Source organism: Paroedura picta, chromosome 16 (assembly GCF_049243985.1).
Source record: "Paroedura picta isolate Pp20150507F chromosome 16, Ppicta_v3.0, whole genome shotgun sequence".
NCBI classification, from domain to species: Eukaryota; Metazoa; Chordata; class Lepidosauria; order Squamata; family Gekkonidae; genus Paroedura; species Paroedura picta.
In genome coordinates, this window is record NC_135384.1 from 22,022,357 (window position 1) to 22,036,822 (window position 14,466).

At 43.8% G+C, this 14,466-nt stretch overlaps 1 protein-coding gene and 1 long non-coding RNA gene across 4 annotated transcripts in view; one reads left to right on the forward strand and one right to left on the reverse strand.

The window, feature by feature from the left end:
- Positions 1–1,924: 1,924 nt before the first annotated feature.
- LOC143826687 (uncharacterized) lies at positions 1,925–6,026 on the reverse strand. 2 transcript variants are annotated; one of them, XR_013227099.1, is made up of 2 exons: positions 5,456–6,026; positions 1,925–4,935 (listed from the first exon to the last, which is right to left on the reverse strand). It is a non-coding gene; the product is annotated as an uncharacterized LOC143826687 (long non-coding RNA). The 2 variants fall into 2 exon arrangements; XR_013227100.1 differs by having other exon boundaries at positions 1,925–5,364.
- Positions 6,027–6,062: 36 nt separating this feature from the next.
- The window catches only part of ZNF652 (zinc finger protein 652), a 42,636-nt gene continuing 34,232 nt past the window's right edge, over positions 6,063–14,466 (forward strand). The window contains exon 1 of one of the 2 annotated variants that reach the window (XM_077315573.1): positions 6,063–6,539. The gene's annotated coding sequence lies outside the window, so the exon portion shown is untranslated. The remainder of the gene's footprint in view (positions 6,540–14,466) is intronic. The other variant, XM_077315572.1, reaches the window with a different exon arrangement.

A 14,466-nucleotide genomic window follows, 5' to 3' on the forward strand; every position in this document is an offset into this window, starting at 1 on the left:
TAACTCAGTACCCAAGGTGAGTCTGCTCATCTGTCACATATAAATAAGACAAGTCAGTTTTCTATTCAATTCTGTGGGGAAATACAAAATTCTCCATTTTCCTTGTACCACATGAAACCTGGCACCTATTTTCTCTTCTTCGATAATGCCATGATTACATTTTGCCAATACATTCAAAGTCAATCCATTGCTTTAGAATAAGTAATGCAGGATTAAGTTTTGCTCTCAGTCAACATGCCTTGTTATCTGATGATATACTGCTAATCTCTTTGGAACGCAACACAGTCAGCAATGTGGATCAAAGTAAAAAGCAGCAACGTGGATCAAAGTAAAAAGCTTTGAAGAGAAGCCAACTGATCAAAATGCTACTGTGGCCCAACTCTTACGGCCCAATTTGATGAGCCGTGAGAGTCGCTAACTCTGACCAAGCGTCAGTGAAAGCACCATTTGCTCTCCATCATTTGAAGAAGACTTATTGAAGGTGCATCTCACCCAACTTCCTAAATCACAATGCAACATATATTCAACCTGATTTAGTTACTCTATTGTGCCATACTAAGTAATCACACCGTGCGATGTAACTTTGATTAGGTTAACACTGTTTTGCGTACTAAAGAGAATATAAATCAATAGTTAAAATAGAAAAAACAAAATAAATTTGGTGGGACGTTTTCTGCAGGCCTGATCATAAAAATGGCAGTATATACAAGAACAGGACTGGTTTTTAAAAAGCACGCACACAACTCCTCTGCAGTTTTACAGGACAAAATGACACAGCTGCTATTTTACAATTTCAAGGAATTTGACTTGGCATACATAAAATACACCAAATATTTACGACCATTAACATCAAAAAGAAGTTCAGCGGGCCTTTTTCTTCAGAGTTTTTGACAGCGGGTAAGAGCAGCAGCCCAAATCAAAATTGTTCTACTTCTTGGAAAATTCTAAGCAGTCACTTTTGGAAGCCAGGTTTGAATCTTACTTGGGTCAGTTGAAAGGGCGAACTGCTTGCTGCTTGGTAGCATCAATAAGCTGATGACTTAATTCTTCTTTGTATAACCCAACTGAAGTCTGAACCAGAATTTATATGTTGTAACGGTCTGAAGAAAAGTGACCAAACTGAAGTCAATCGGGCTAAGATCAATTTGATGATGAGGGTGGAGTGCCTGGCTGGAGAAAAAGCTTTATCTGGAAGTGGTTATACTTTTTCCTGAACGATCAGAGAGTTTGAGTGGAGGTCTCCAACATGGTGCCCACGGGGAAAGGGCACCCAGGAAAGGGCCAAGTGTTTTTAGAAAGTGGATAGGACTTTTATCCAGCAACACTTCTGATTGGCCACTGGAGTTTTAATTGGCTATGCAGACGTTTTAAAACATTACATTGGCAGCAACTGTCACCATATCACAAGGTTCTCAACTTGTGACTAGAAGTATGCTGCAAAAGCCATTTTATGGCTGACTCTGCCTCTGAAGCAACCGTTTTGTGGCAGCCAATTTGTGGCTCCATCTACTACATTTTGTCAGAATTCCAAATATGTCTGAAAGCTCAAAAAGTTTGGAGACCCTTGAGTTTGAAGATACCTGGCTGGACCTGGACCTGGTTTTGCTACTGGGATTGCAGACAGAATTCACATCAATGAGTGCTAAAAACCATTTCTGAAACATCACCTATTGCTGAAGTAAGAAAAATCAGCCACTGCTATCCATATCTGGGATTTTCCTGATGCACAGAAATACTATATAATTGCAAAATACAATCATTAAGAAGTTACAGATAGTTCAATGCCCCTGTTTACCAGATTTCCACACCCTGCTGATCAACAGTTCTTGACATCTCAAGCCTTCCATTAAAAATGCATCCCAACAAAACAAAGAGACAAGCAAATAATTATGAAAACCCAAAGAAAAAAAAGTTAATCCAGGTGTACGATGGGAGAAGTTTTTATTGAGGAATATATTGCCACAAAAGAATTCCCATTTTTCTTCATTCATATCTTCATTTTTGCATGTTACATCTTCCTTGACTGCACCCTCCACTAATTCTAATATTTAATACCTAACCGCTGCTACTCTTTTTAATTGCAACATGTTGCTTCATATTTCTATTCAAAATAGCAGGAATGTATCCAAATGCTAACACCTTAAGGGTGTGACAACTTTGTTAATGTTATTGTATGCTAATACTCTTATTACAATATGTGATTGACTGAGTAGAGCAGCCTTTTTCAACCTTTCGACTGTGAAGGAGCCCCTGACATTTTTTTTCAGATTTCAAGGACCCCCAGAAGTGATGTCAGCTGGTCACTCCCTGCCATGCCTCCAGAAGTGACATCACTATACACACCTTTAGCCCTCTTTTTACTCCCACCCCCCTGCCTTTACTACTACTAGAGTCTCTACTGCTCTACTCTACTACTACTACTACGGGGTCTCTGCCTCATGTAGGCTGGAAATAAGAGAAGGAGCTGTGAAGTCAGCCTGGACTCCCTCATAACACATCAGAACTCCTGGGGATCCCCTTCAGGGGTCCCAGGGGTCCACAGGCCCCTGGTTGGAAATCCCTGGAGTAGAGAGATCCAAGGGTTTGGTGGCAGGTAAGATGTGCATAGCAAGCAACTGGAAAATGAGTAAGAACCCATCAGAACAGTGTGAAAATAGGAAATGGCACTAATAGAACAAGCATATTAGACAAAACATCAAACTAGAATTATGTAAGTTATGTTCTGAAACAAGGTTTGAGGATGAAGTTTGGCCCTGTGCTTTTTAAGCAAATTATAAATGTAGGTACTTTCCTATTATTTATTAAGGCATATTACTACTTTAATATATTTCTCATATATTCCAAGGATACAGTTAATACCTTTGTTTTATTCACTTCTGTACAGAATTTAGGATTCTGTCCATGCCCAAGTTTTTTACCACTCTCAATCAAAACATTCCTACAAATTTCTGCTAGCTAGTCTTAGTGAACATAGGATAAAGTACATGTAAATTAACACAAATGTAAATGACACAGTAGAAATGACAGAATTACATAAAACTAGATTCAAAGCCCATTCATGCAGAAAAATTAGATACCAGTCTTGTGACTAAGAATTTATTCTATAAACTCCTGATCTATATTAGCCCACTTCATCAGGAATACCCAATTGGCATAAAATTTTTCTATATATTTATAAAGGACACATCTATTTTTTTCCAACTACCAAGGCAATGCAAAATCAAGTGCTAGTCCACAAACTTGCATACTAGGTTTACTAGCTCCCAACTTTTTACACTAAAAAAAACATGTTCATAATTTAAAATTACCATTAAAAATGGTGACCTTATGGGCCCTACGAAAACAGATAAGTGTCACACTGTTTTTCTTCAGTTCAGGATATTTTATTTCTGCTACTTGCCTCCAGAACTCAATTGTAGAATGGATTGTCTTCAGACCCAGGTCCTCCTGTAATTCGATTAGTTCCACTCCACACAGATGAGTCTGTAACCACTGCTGACCACATCAACTGAGAATGGATTTACGAGGAAGTCGAAACACAAGTTCAGATTCTCCAAGTATTTAAACCTGTCTTGGAAATTATCAAGCAATCTTTGTAAGTTATCTTTGTTTCAAGTTTGTGGTCTTTTTTTTTTTCAATCTCTTTCCTTTTGAGATTGGGAAAATGTTTGAAATACCTTGACACCATGTCTCTTTGAAAAACTTCTATTTTACTCTGGAAGCTGAAAATTGCCTGAGTAAAATCAGAACCAATCTTATCCCTCCTCTAAAGTGCCAAGCTGAGAATCTGCAGATGATTGATTATATCTGTAAGGAACATCATGCCTTGCATCCATTCTTCGTCTTTCAGTTGATGATAGAACATTTTCTTTTCTTCAAAGAAAGTAATAATAGATTCCAGCAAATTCACAATCTTACTTAAGACACTGCTGGTTGACAGCCACCTCATACTGCAGTGGAAAGAGACATTGCCTGGGTCATCCTTAACCTCCAGCTCTTCAAAAAAGCTTTTGAACTGCTGGTGGGTCTTTCCATTCAAGCATATGAAATTGACAATATCAAGGAAAGATTTCATAACATCTTTACACTTGAAATTAGGAAAAACTCTGGAAAGCTAGGATCACTTTTCATGGGTGCAACTAATCCTCCATATTTCACCACCATAGCAGGTGCTCCATCTATTGCAACACTGACAACCTTCTCCAGTGGAATTTCAGCATTTGCGAAGTACATCCTTAGTGTCAACATCCTGAGTACTTTCTTTCAGCGCCACTCAGTCCAATGTCTGTTCTTTCAGCGACATCAGGAGACACATAATGGACAAAGGTCACCAACTGTGGGTTGTCTTGGGTGTCTGTGGATTCATGAATGGCCAAGCTGAATACAAAGGACCCCTTTAAATCTGCCTGCAACATCTGGGAAATGCACCTCTCTATAGTGGGCCGTGAAACTGCTGTTTGTGCTATTAGTCGCTGAAGATTTATGTTTTTTGGGTCTAACACTGCACAAACTTCAGCAAACATTCTCTTTTAAAAAATCAACATCCGAATATTGGTGTTTGGCACAAGCAGCATGCCATGCTATGAGAAAACCAGCTTTAGTTGTTACATCGGATTTCTTGATGAATGTTTTCAACACTGTCTGCTGGCTATTTAGTGATAGTTTTAACATAGCAAGAGTAGTTTTCCACAATTCTGATTTAGATGGATAATCAGATGAAAAGCTTTTGTGACTTGTTTCATAGTGGCATTTCAAGTTACTGGATTCGTAATGCCTGAGTGGCAAATGACAGGTAAGACACAAAGGTCTACCTTCCTTATCAGTAAATGCAAATCCTCCTTTCCACCCTGGCCTAAAATTTATTTTTTCAACTTCATACTTTTGCTTTTTAGAAACTGAAGGCGCCATCCTATTCCACAAAAATTGCACAGCAACCTAAAAAATAATATGTGAAAAGAAAACAATAAGCACCTCTTGACTCCCTGGCTCATTGCAAAGGTTACTGGTCTCTCCCCTCCCTTATTTTAAGCAAAGGGTGCTTAAAAATGCAGTTAGATCTGCAGCATATCCCAATTTAGTTCATTCCTTGTACAGTGACCCAAAAACAAACCAACCTGATTGCCCAAAAGCCAGCCCCCACCTCCGATAGGTTTTTAAACACACACAAAACCCTGATCAGCCCTCACAGCTTTCAACCATTCAGATGTTTTTGCACTCAGAAATACACACACAAGACCCAGTCGCTTGGAAGCCAGGCCCCTCCCTCCCCACCAGTTTTAAAATGCAGGGGGAACTCTTCAGAAAACTCATGATGCAGTGGATGGATGGGGACCAGCTGGATTCATGATGGTCTGCTTCCCCCATCTAGGAAATAAAAATGATAATGATAATGATAATAATAATAATAATAGCAGCCGTGCTGGGCCACAGAAGCCCCCCGTCCCCTTCCTCTTACCAGCGATGAGCTCTGGCTGATGCAAATTCCGCCCCGTCCTCAGCACCCCTTCCTATTCGAGGAAAGGCGCCAAAGGAAACCGGCCACGCCCCCGCTGCTCGGGCCAATCAGCCGCTTACCCCAACCCCTCCCCTCCCCCGCCCGTTACTTTTGAACGGAACTTAGAGGCCTGCCCACCAGTCTCAACGCAGGTCTTGGCCGCCCCTGCGCGAGGGAAGACGCTTCCGGGGAGGGGGAAGGGCTGCTGCCATTGCCTGCCTGGGAGTCACGACCATGGGCCCCCCATCCAAAAATTGGCCAAGGCCGACCACACTCCGCTACCTGGGCACGTCGAGAAACAAGAGCCTAAAAACAAACCGACCAGACCCTTCTCTGCCTCCTCACCTGAGGCTGAGCGCGGGGACGTTAAATCCTACCGCGCATGCGCCCTCTCGCTAACGCCCCCCCCCCAGCCATTCTCATACCCGCTCAAACTATAGGGGGCCGGGTGCGCGTTCTGTCTGGCGCGCAGGTTAAAGGGAAAAGCGGCCTGTTGCGCGCGCAGGGGGCGGATGTGCGTGCGCCCGTGTTCGGAGACGGGGGGGGGGGGGGGGGGGGAGAAAGCCGCGCGCCGCTCTCGCGGGAGACTCCCCCGCCTGCGGTGCACGCGCACTGTCCGCCTTCCTCCCGACGAGCCAACGGAGCGACGCTGAAGGGAGAGCGATGGGAGGAGGCGCCGCCGCGAGGCTGATTGACTGACTGGCTCGGAGTGGGTTGGCTGCGGCGGCGGCCACGTAGCGCTGCGGCGGCCGGGGGGAGGGGGAGAGGAGGGGGCGGACGGGCGGGGGCGCGTGCGCGCGCTCCGGCGAGAGCGGGCTCGGCTGCGCGAGAGGCCGCGGCTTGACGGGCCTAGGCCCGGTGGGGAGGGCGGCCGAGGGGGCCTCGCGCGGGGGGAGGGCAGGAAGGAAGGAGGGAGGGCCCGGGCCGCCCTCCGCCTTCCCCCCCTCCCCTGGCATGGACCGCGCCGGCGGGGAACGACGACGAGAAGGAGGAGGCGGCGGCAGCGGAGGAGGAGGAGGAGCGGCGCTGGAGGGTCCTGGCCTGGGTGAGTGCTCCAGAGAAGCGTCGTCGGGGATCGGGCGGCTGCCCGGGAGCCGAAATCACGGAGTTGGTTGCATTGGATCACCCGGGCTTTGAGCATTTTGCAGCCCCGGCGCCTCCAGGAACAATAGGGAAGAGTGCCTCTGAGCATCGACAAAGTGCCTCCTCCGCCACCTTCTGCAGCTGGCTATTGGTCGCCTTCATGCAATGGGCGGGGGGGGGGGAGATAAAGTTAGGAAGTGTGTCTAGTCCGTGCATAGGAAAGCTTTGGGGGCCCGTGGTTCCCATCTCTCAGAGTGCTGTGGGGTTGGGGGTTGGGACTGGGGGAAGGAGAGAAGAGGGCGAAAGCCAGGATGACTTGCCTTGAGCGCAAAGATTTGTAGATCTAGCGGTGAAGGGTGGAGGCCCCAGTGTGGACGGGCTGAAATCGGGGGTAGGGGGAAGAAAGTGTGTATGTGTGTGGATCTTGGGGGTGGGAGTGAATTTTGTGGGAGCAGAGAGTAGGGCTTTGATCTGTATCCTGAAGAAAAAGAGAAGTTGATTAATGGAGGGTCCCTTTTGCAGTCACCAAGGGGATTGGGGTATCTCATATTGTCTTAAGAACAGGTATACTCCTTGCCTAACTTCAGAGTATATAAAGCAGAGCAAATGTGCTGTAAAAGATGGTATACCTCAGGTGCATTAAGAAATGCATTAGAAATGGTTGCCACATTTCCAGGAGTAGAAGAGTAGGCAATGTGTGCAAGTCCCCTCTCCATGCCAAAATGATTTCACTGATATGACTAGAATTATTTTACTGATATTGCAGTTCAAAACCTTTACTGTCTCAGATGGTTGTCCAGGTGTACAAAATATACTGCAGGTACCTAAAAATGTCCTCAGCTTTTGTAGATCATGACTGGAACCTGCATTTGATAATACCTGATCTAGGCATAATAAAAATGACTTTGCACCATGTCTTTGATTAGAGAGGTTTAAATAAAAACCTTGCAAGTTTTTATATCTTGACTTTCATAGGAAAAGTGGCACACTTTTCAGTCATAGTTATCTGGAAAATGCTGCTGTAGTGAGTATAGATTGGATAATAGTTAGGATACTACCCTCAACAAAATGTAGTATATTTCTCTCATGAGGGAGCTTTAGAAACTTCCAGTGGCAAGCAAGATTATGGTTTCTGAGTTTGGGGTGAATGGATGACTTCTTCAGCGTGGGGAGACAGTGGTCAGGACAACAATAGGCATCTTGAACAGTATTATTTAGAGTGAACATATACCAGGATAACATAAAGGAGAGGAGAAGAGGTTTGGCCAGGTGAGTTGGTCGCTAGGCTATCAGTGATTGCTGAACACACCTTGGAGTCTGCCCCAAGGGGAAATATTTGCAACAATTCTCTCTGTTTGCACAATGAAATGGCTGTAACACCTTTGGGATTAGAAATGAGAAGATTTGTTTTAAAAGTCTTACTGAGGAATGTGATTTCTTGTGTGTTCTGTAGGCAATGTTGCGCTGATTAGTACAGGTACAGGTGCATAGGTATGTGCATATGAGGAATTGATACAAATGTCCATAGCTAATGGCAGAATTAAAAGGGAAGGGTGATATTGACAGGTGCAAGAGGCACAGGTATGCATACAATGAGTTTGCAACATTACTAAACCAACAAATGTGGAACAGCACAACGATAATGTGGTAACAACATAATTTTGCATGAAATGGTGGAAGTGCATACTACAAATGGGCTGTGCTGACAGAACTACATAAGGCAGTGTTCAAGTGTAGTGTTTCTCTTGCCAAGGGAAATTGTGTGACTTTTAGTACTGCTGTATGGAGGAGTGACAATATTATTGTCTTCATTTATAGTCTGTTTTTCTCTCTTGGACCTAAGGCATATAGGATAAAAACTTTTCAGTCACTCAGAAAACAGATTACAAGATATGAAAAGATTTCCATCTAACAGAAATTATTCTGAGTAAGACAAAAGCTGCAGGTAGGCTGAGATGGGTGGGTGTGAAGACAACACATGCAAATGTGTTTAAAGCAGTAAGATGTAGGAAAGATTTTGTCCCTATTAAAAGTCATCTGAGCTGAAATATTACTGCAGAGCTTTGTCTCTGCAAGAAAGCCTTTCTAAAAAATTCTGTTTTGTACATTTTGCAAAATGATAGAGACATGGAAAGTGCATAGGTGTGTCTACCATATGGAGGGTGTGAGCATTTGTGTACAGAGAGATGAAAATTGCAAAGTTTGGAGAAAGCACAGAATCCATAGCTTGGCAGTCAGCTTTTGTGCTGAGGCACTGTGTTTTCATTAGGTGTACAAGAGAAAGCAGAAGGAAGAACCACCTCAGGTTTAACAAAAAAATGCCCGAAAGCGTAGACTTCTGGACTTCAGCCAGGATGCACTAAATCTTTCTCTTGCTGCACTTGGACCGTTTATGCACTGGGAACTTCACTGCCCCAGCTCCCATGCAGGAGCACAAATTGGGGGGGCAGATGAAGTGCACCGGGCCAAATGCTCCCCCGTGTGGGTGCAGGAAAAGGTGGGGTAACCTGCCACGACTAATACTCCAGTCTGTTTCCTGGCATGAAAACTCCAGTGCGTAAACGGTTTTGATGACTATTTACAGGTAGAGGAGTTTAGGATGGAAGTGGCTCGTATCAAGCTTGAAGGAACAGGTGAGGAAAATAGACCACAAATGGGCAGAGCGTCAGGACAGCAAGTTTTGGAGGATGAGCTATAGCAGTTGGATCGCTTTCTATAGATGATTGTTTTGTCACATTTTTCTCCTGCTGTATTCACTGTGGAACTTTAGGACAAAATGAAATTGTATTGGAGAGATGCATTCCATTCCTACATCCTTAGGAATTTAACATGGGACAGGATTCAACGCTACTTTCTGTTGTGTTGCTTCATGATCTGAGGGTGTGTGGGGAGTTGGGGGGTAAGAGAGAAATGCTGGAAGGTTGTATACCTTTTATCATTATTCAGTACGCTTATATCACTTCTAGATACTGCTAGGATAAGGAATAGTACGGTGTGCATGTCTGGGATTGTTTGGGACAGAACCATGTGTAGCTTCCAGTCCTGGGGATGTTTTGGCAGCACCTGCATTGAAACAGTAGTGATTGTGCTTTGAGATAATGTTTCTCTTTAATCTCTTGCAGCATTGTTCTTCAGCTAAGTTTCTATTGAAGTTCATATGAGACACCAGTGGTTTATAAGAGGAGGCAGGGAAGGCATGTCACCTTGGGGGTTAAAGGTTTCACTGTGCGAGTTAAGCCTTATAATTTCCAGAAATTTTGAAGCAAAGCAAAACTTGAAGCACTGTGGTGAGACTTGCTGAGTGGTGTTGGGGGCAGGAAAGAAATAGTGGCATTACTTATCAAGCCAGCCCGGATATGACATATTTATGGAATTATATATAAATGCATTGTTTTTTCAAGCAAAACTGAATTTCCAGTGTTTGAGAGGGATCACTGTCGACTGTGCCACCCTGTGAGACTTCTATATACCTTAGATTTTTGCCAGCTATGATGTATGAAAACAGAACGGAAAATAACTTTTGTAGGGAACAAAACAAAGTGTATGATTTAAACCAGGGTTTCATGAAACTTGGGAGTTTCCTGATAGCCCTGGAAGAAAAAAGTTGAGAAAGACAGATTTGGACAGAAATGATCTCTCAATGACAATAAGACTATCTACACATCAGATGTCCATGGACTACAATGTCCATGGACTGTCCATGGATGTCCATGGACTACAGATGTACATGGACTACAATTCCCATGGCTCATGGGAATTGTAGTTCATGGACATCTGGAGGGCTGCAGTTTGACCACCCCTGATGTGGCTCCCGATTGGCCCCTTCGAGTTTTTTTCCCCGGACTTGCCCCACCCCTTTCTCCGCCCACTTACCCCTTACTGTTTTATTTTTACCGTTCCCGCGGGAGCGGTTTGCAGATAATAATGCAGCCTGTTTTGGACAAAATTAGTGACAATTAAACAATGAACATATCTTTGAAAATGCATTGCAAAGTTTTATAGTTTACATAGTACTTAGTATTATCTATTGCAGATTCTTCCATGCAAATCTTCGTTTAGGGTGGGGGTGATGACAGTATGTTGCTGGGGGAGATAGATATTGTTCATTATTCCAGGGCTGCTAATTGAGTATGTTTGCTAGCTGAATAGTGCTGTGCATTGGTTTATCACCCGTCTATTTGACATCCATTACACTTGCTCATTCTTGTCTATTTACATCTCTGCTCTGTCTTGAGTATTTACTGTAATGTTTGTGGTCTCTAGTATGAAATAGTATGAGCACATCTTGTATGTCGTGTAAACCAAATTGTATTATGTAAGTATATAAACAAGCAGTAACGACAACTTGGCCTACAGTTATAAGCATACAGGTTTTGTGGACTTAAATTGCATTATATAGCGTCCTATGGGCCTGACAGACGGAAGCACCAGAAAGTTCTGCATACATATTATAATTAATGTTGCTAGATCTGTTTCTCTGTTGCATTCTGTTCTTGTGTGATTCTTCATGAGCTCAGTTAAGGTGTTCCATTTAGTGATACTTCTGGTGCATTTATGCTTTGGGAGATGAATGTCTCAGTGGTAGGAGAGAAGATATTCTTGCCATTCTCCCTAGCATGTCCATAACTTCCCCCTTTCTCCCTTGTCACGCTTCCATTGACACGTGTATGGTCACATATGCATTCACATATAAGCACCAGGATCAATGCGAAACAATTATTTTACAGCAAAACTAACTTTGTTTGGTTTGGATATTAGATTTTCAAAGAATCACTTTTTAAAAGGATTTACATTTAATAAAACATTTTACATTTTATAATTCTGTTAAAACCAACAGAGTGAAGCACTGTTTTCTGCATTTAACCCCATCCTACCCCCCCCAAAAAAAACAACAAGATGAAAAAACTGACTTCAGAAGTTTATAAATGACAAGAGTTGTGTGTTGTTTTATTGTGATCTTGGTCCTGGATCCAGGAAGATATAACATGTCCTTTTACATCTCACTGGGAACACTTGATCAACACAGGACCAAATATATGTGGTTGGATCTGATGCCAAATTTACACTTCCACTAGATCTGTTACACAAATGGAGATATTAGGGGAGAAGACTGCAGTAGCTATTCACCCTATGTCAGATTTGTATTCCCACTTACGTTTCTGCCTGTGCAAGGTCTTATGATACCACTTTCTGGGCAGCATAACGTACAGGGAAGAAAGTGGTAGGTGTTGTCCAAAGTGGCTGCCTATCCACTCCCGTCTACCTGCTTACTTCTCCCCATCCTATTGGAGAATGGGCCCAGCCTGCTTGCTTTATTGCAGCCCACAGCTGGGCCAAAGAGTGGAGGGCCAGACTTGGGTAATTCCAGGAGAGATGCCAAGGGGGGTGAGAGTGGAAGCCAGCAGCAAATGCAGGCCTGGGGGCCATGGCAGCAGTGCTGGGACTGGCATTGAGTGTTTGACAGTGGTGGTGGGGGCCAGTGGCAAACCTGCCATGATGATGGCAGGGACTATAACAACCACAGTGGCAAGGCCAGGAATTGCACCGGGCCTGGGGTTAGCAGGCTCCCATCCAGAGTCCAGAACAACAATTCCTCCTCCTGATCAGATAACAATGTTTCCTCCCATTCCCTTCTTCACAGCAGTTGAGACCCGTTTACATCCTTTGTGCGCTGCCCTCCCAGACTACTAAGCTGCTGGCCTCTTGGCAACCTACTTCTGTGCCTGAAATGATGCTACCACTTGCCTAGAGTGCCTCCTTGCTCACTGCTTCACCAGAGAGTCTCATATAATGTTCCTCTGTTGGCAGCATTTATAGCTCCCATCCACTTTTTTCTGGCTTTTAGATTTTTCAGCAAACTTTTGGAATGAGGGTCACCCAAGTTTGTTGAAGTCTTCCTTCCACAGTCTTCCTTAATTCACAGATAGAGCCACACTTCCATGTTAGAACATGCCTTACTAGTGCGGGAATCTCACCCCTCTCTTAGCTTTCTTCCCCTTCTTTGCTGCTCCCAGTGCCTCCCGCTACCAATGCTTCTGGCCCACCAAAGAGGCAAGTGCATTGTCTGCCCGTGGTCAGATAACAGTTTGTTTTTAAAGGGGTTATAAATTATCCTATTTGGATTTTTTAAAATGATTTTGGTTTGCAGGAAAATCTGTTTTCAGGAGGTTTTCTGTCTATAGGATCCCAATCCATCCGTGGATTGAAATATTAGCACGTCATGCCACAGTTGAGTATTAGAAAGTATGATGGATCTACAGTGGATATGAGCTGCATGATCAGAGATCTTGTATTGTGTGCCTAGTTTCTACAAAAGCTCTATTTAGTTGTAAATAACTGAAAACACTGTTATATAAGTAACTGGCAGGAATGCATGCTTGTTCCAGAAATATGTGCATTGCAAAATGGAAAATTTGGTTCAAATCAGTTGACTTAATCTATTACACAGTGCTTTGGAAAGAGCCCCATTCCTCTTTCTCACTTTCTACCTACATTAATATAAGAGTAGCTGTGTTGGATCAGGTCAAAGCCCATCCGGTCCAGCACTCAGTGGCCAAAACCCGGGTGCCATCGGGAAGTCTACCAATCGGTCCAGTAGCCCTCCCACAGTTGCCCTTCCAAGAACCAGGAATGCTGAGGATTACTACCACAGACACAGTGTTCCATCTATATGCTGTGACTAGATACAGGCCATCTAGTCCAACCCCCTGCTCAATGCAGGATCAGCCTAAACCATCCAGGATAAGTATCTGTCTAGCCACTACTTGAAGCCTGTCAGTGATGGGGAGCTCACTACCTCCTTAGGCAGTTGATTTCCCTGATATCTAGCCGATATCATTCTACACATAGTTTAAACCCATTACTGATGGTCCTATCCTCTGCTGCCAACAGGAACTGCTCCCTGCCCCCCTCTAAATGACAACCTTTCAAATATTTAAAGACAGCAATCAGGTTCCCTTTTCACCTCCTCTTCTTGAGGCTAAACATCCTCAAGTCCCTCCACCTTTCCTCATAAGGCTTTGTTACCAGGCCCAGATGTTGAATTGCATCTTGTTTTCATTTGCCCACTTTTCCAGTGAGTTCAGATCTCGCTGAACTATATCTTGTGAGGTGTTCACTTCTCTTCCAAATATGGTGTCATCTGCAAATTTAATGAGGAATCCCCCTACCTTCTCATCCAGATCATTGATAAAAAGGTTGAAACGTAACGGACCCAGTACCGAGCCCTGTGGCACTAGTCCTCTGTAAAAACCTCTTTGGCCATCTTATAAAAAATTCTAGGAGGACATGGTCACTCCCCCTCAGGGTCCCCACCTCCTTCATCCCATCCACCAGCTCCTGCCTGTTAGCTAGTATTAAGTCAAGCATGGCCAAGCCTCTTGTAGGTTCTTCTACCATTTGATAAATTAAATGGTCAGCCAGGCAGTTCAGAAAGTTGCCCGATTCAAAACGCTTAGCAGAGTTTGTTTCCCAGCACACATCAGGGAAGTTGAAGTCACCCACAATTACAAGGTTCTTTTGCCTGGATAGTCCATCAAGCTTCTTAAGAAGGGCAACATCCACATCTTCACCCTGGTTAGGTGGTCTGTAAAAGACTCCAACCACTATACTCATCGTTTTTCCCTCCCTTATCTTCACACAGATACTTTCCAACAAAGTGTCACTCTCCTCATCTGGTATCTCCTCACATACAATGCCACTCCACATTCTATTCGACCTTTTCTGCTTCTTTTGAACAACTCATATCCATCCACTACTGCATTCTAGTCATGGGAATCATTCCACCAAGTTTCTGTAAAGGTAAAGGTATCCCCTGTGCAAGCACTGAGTCATGTCTGACTCTTGGGGTGACGTCCTCTAGCGTTTTCTTGGCAGACTCAATACAGGGT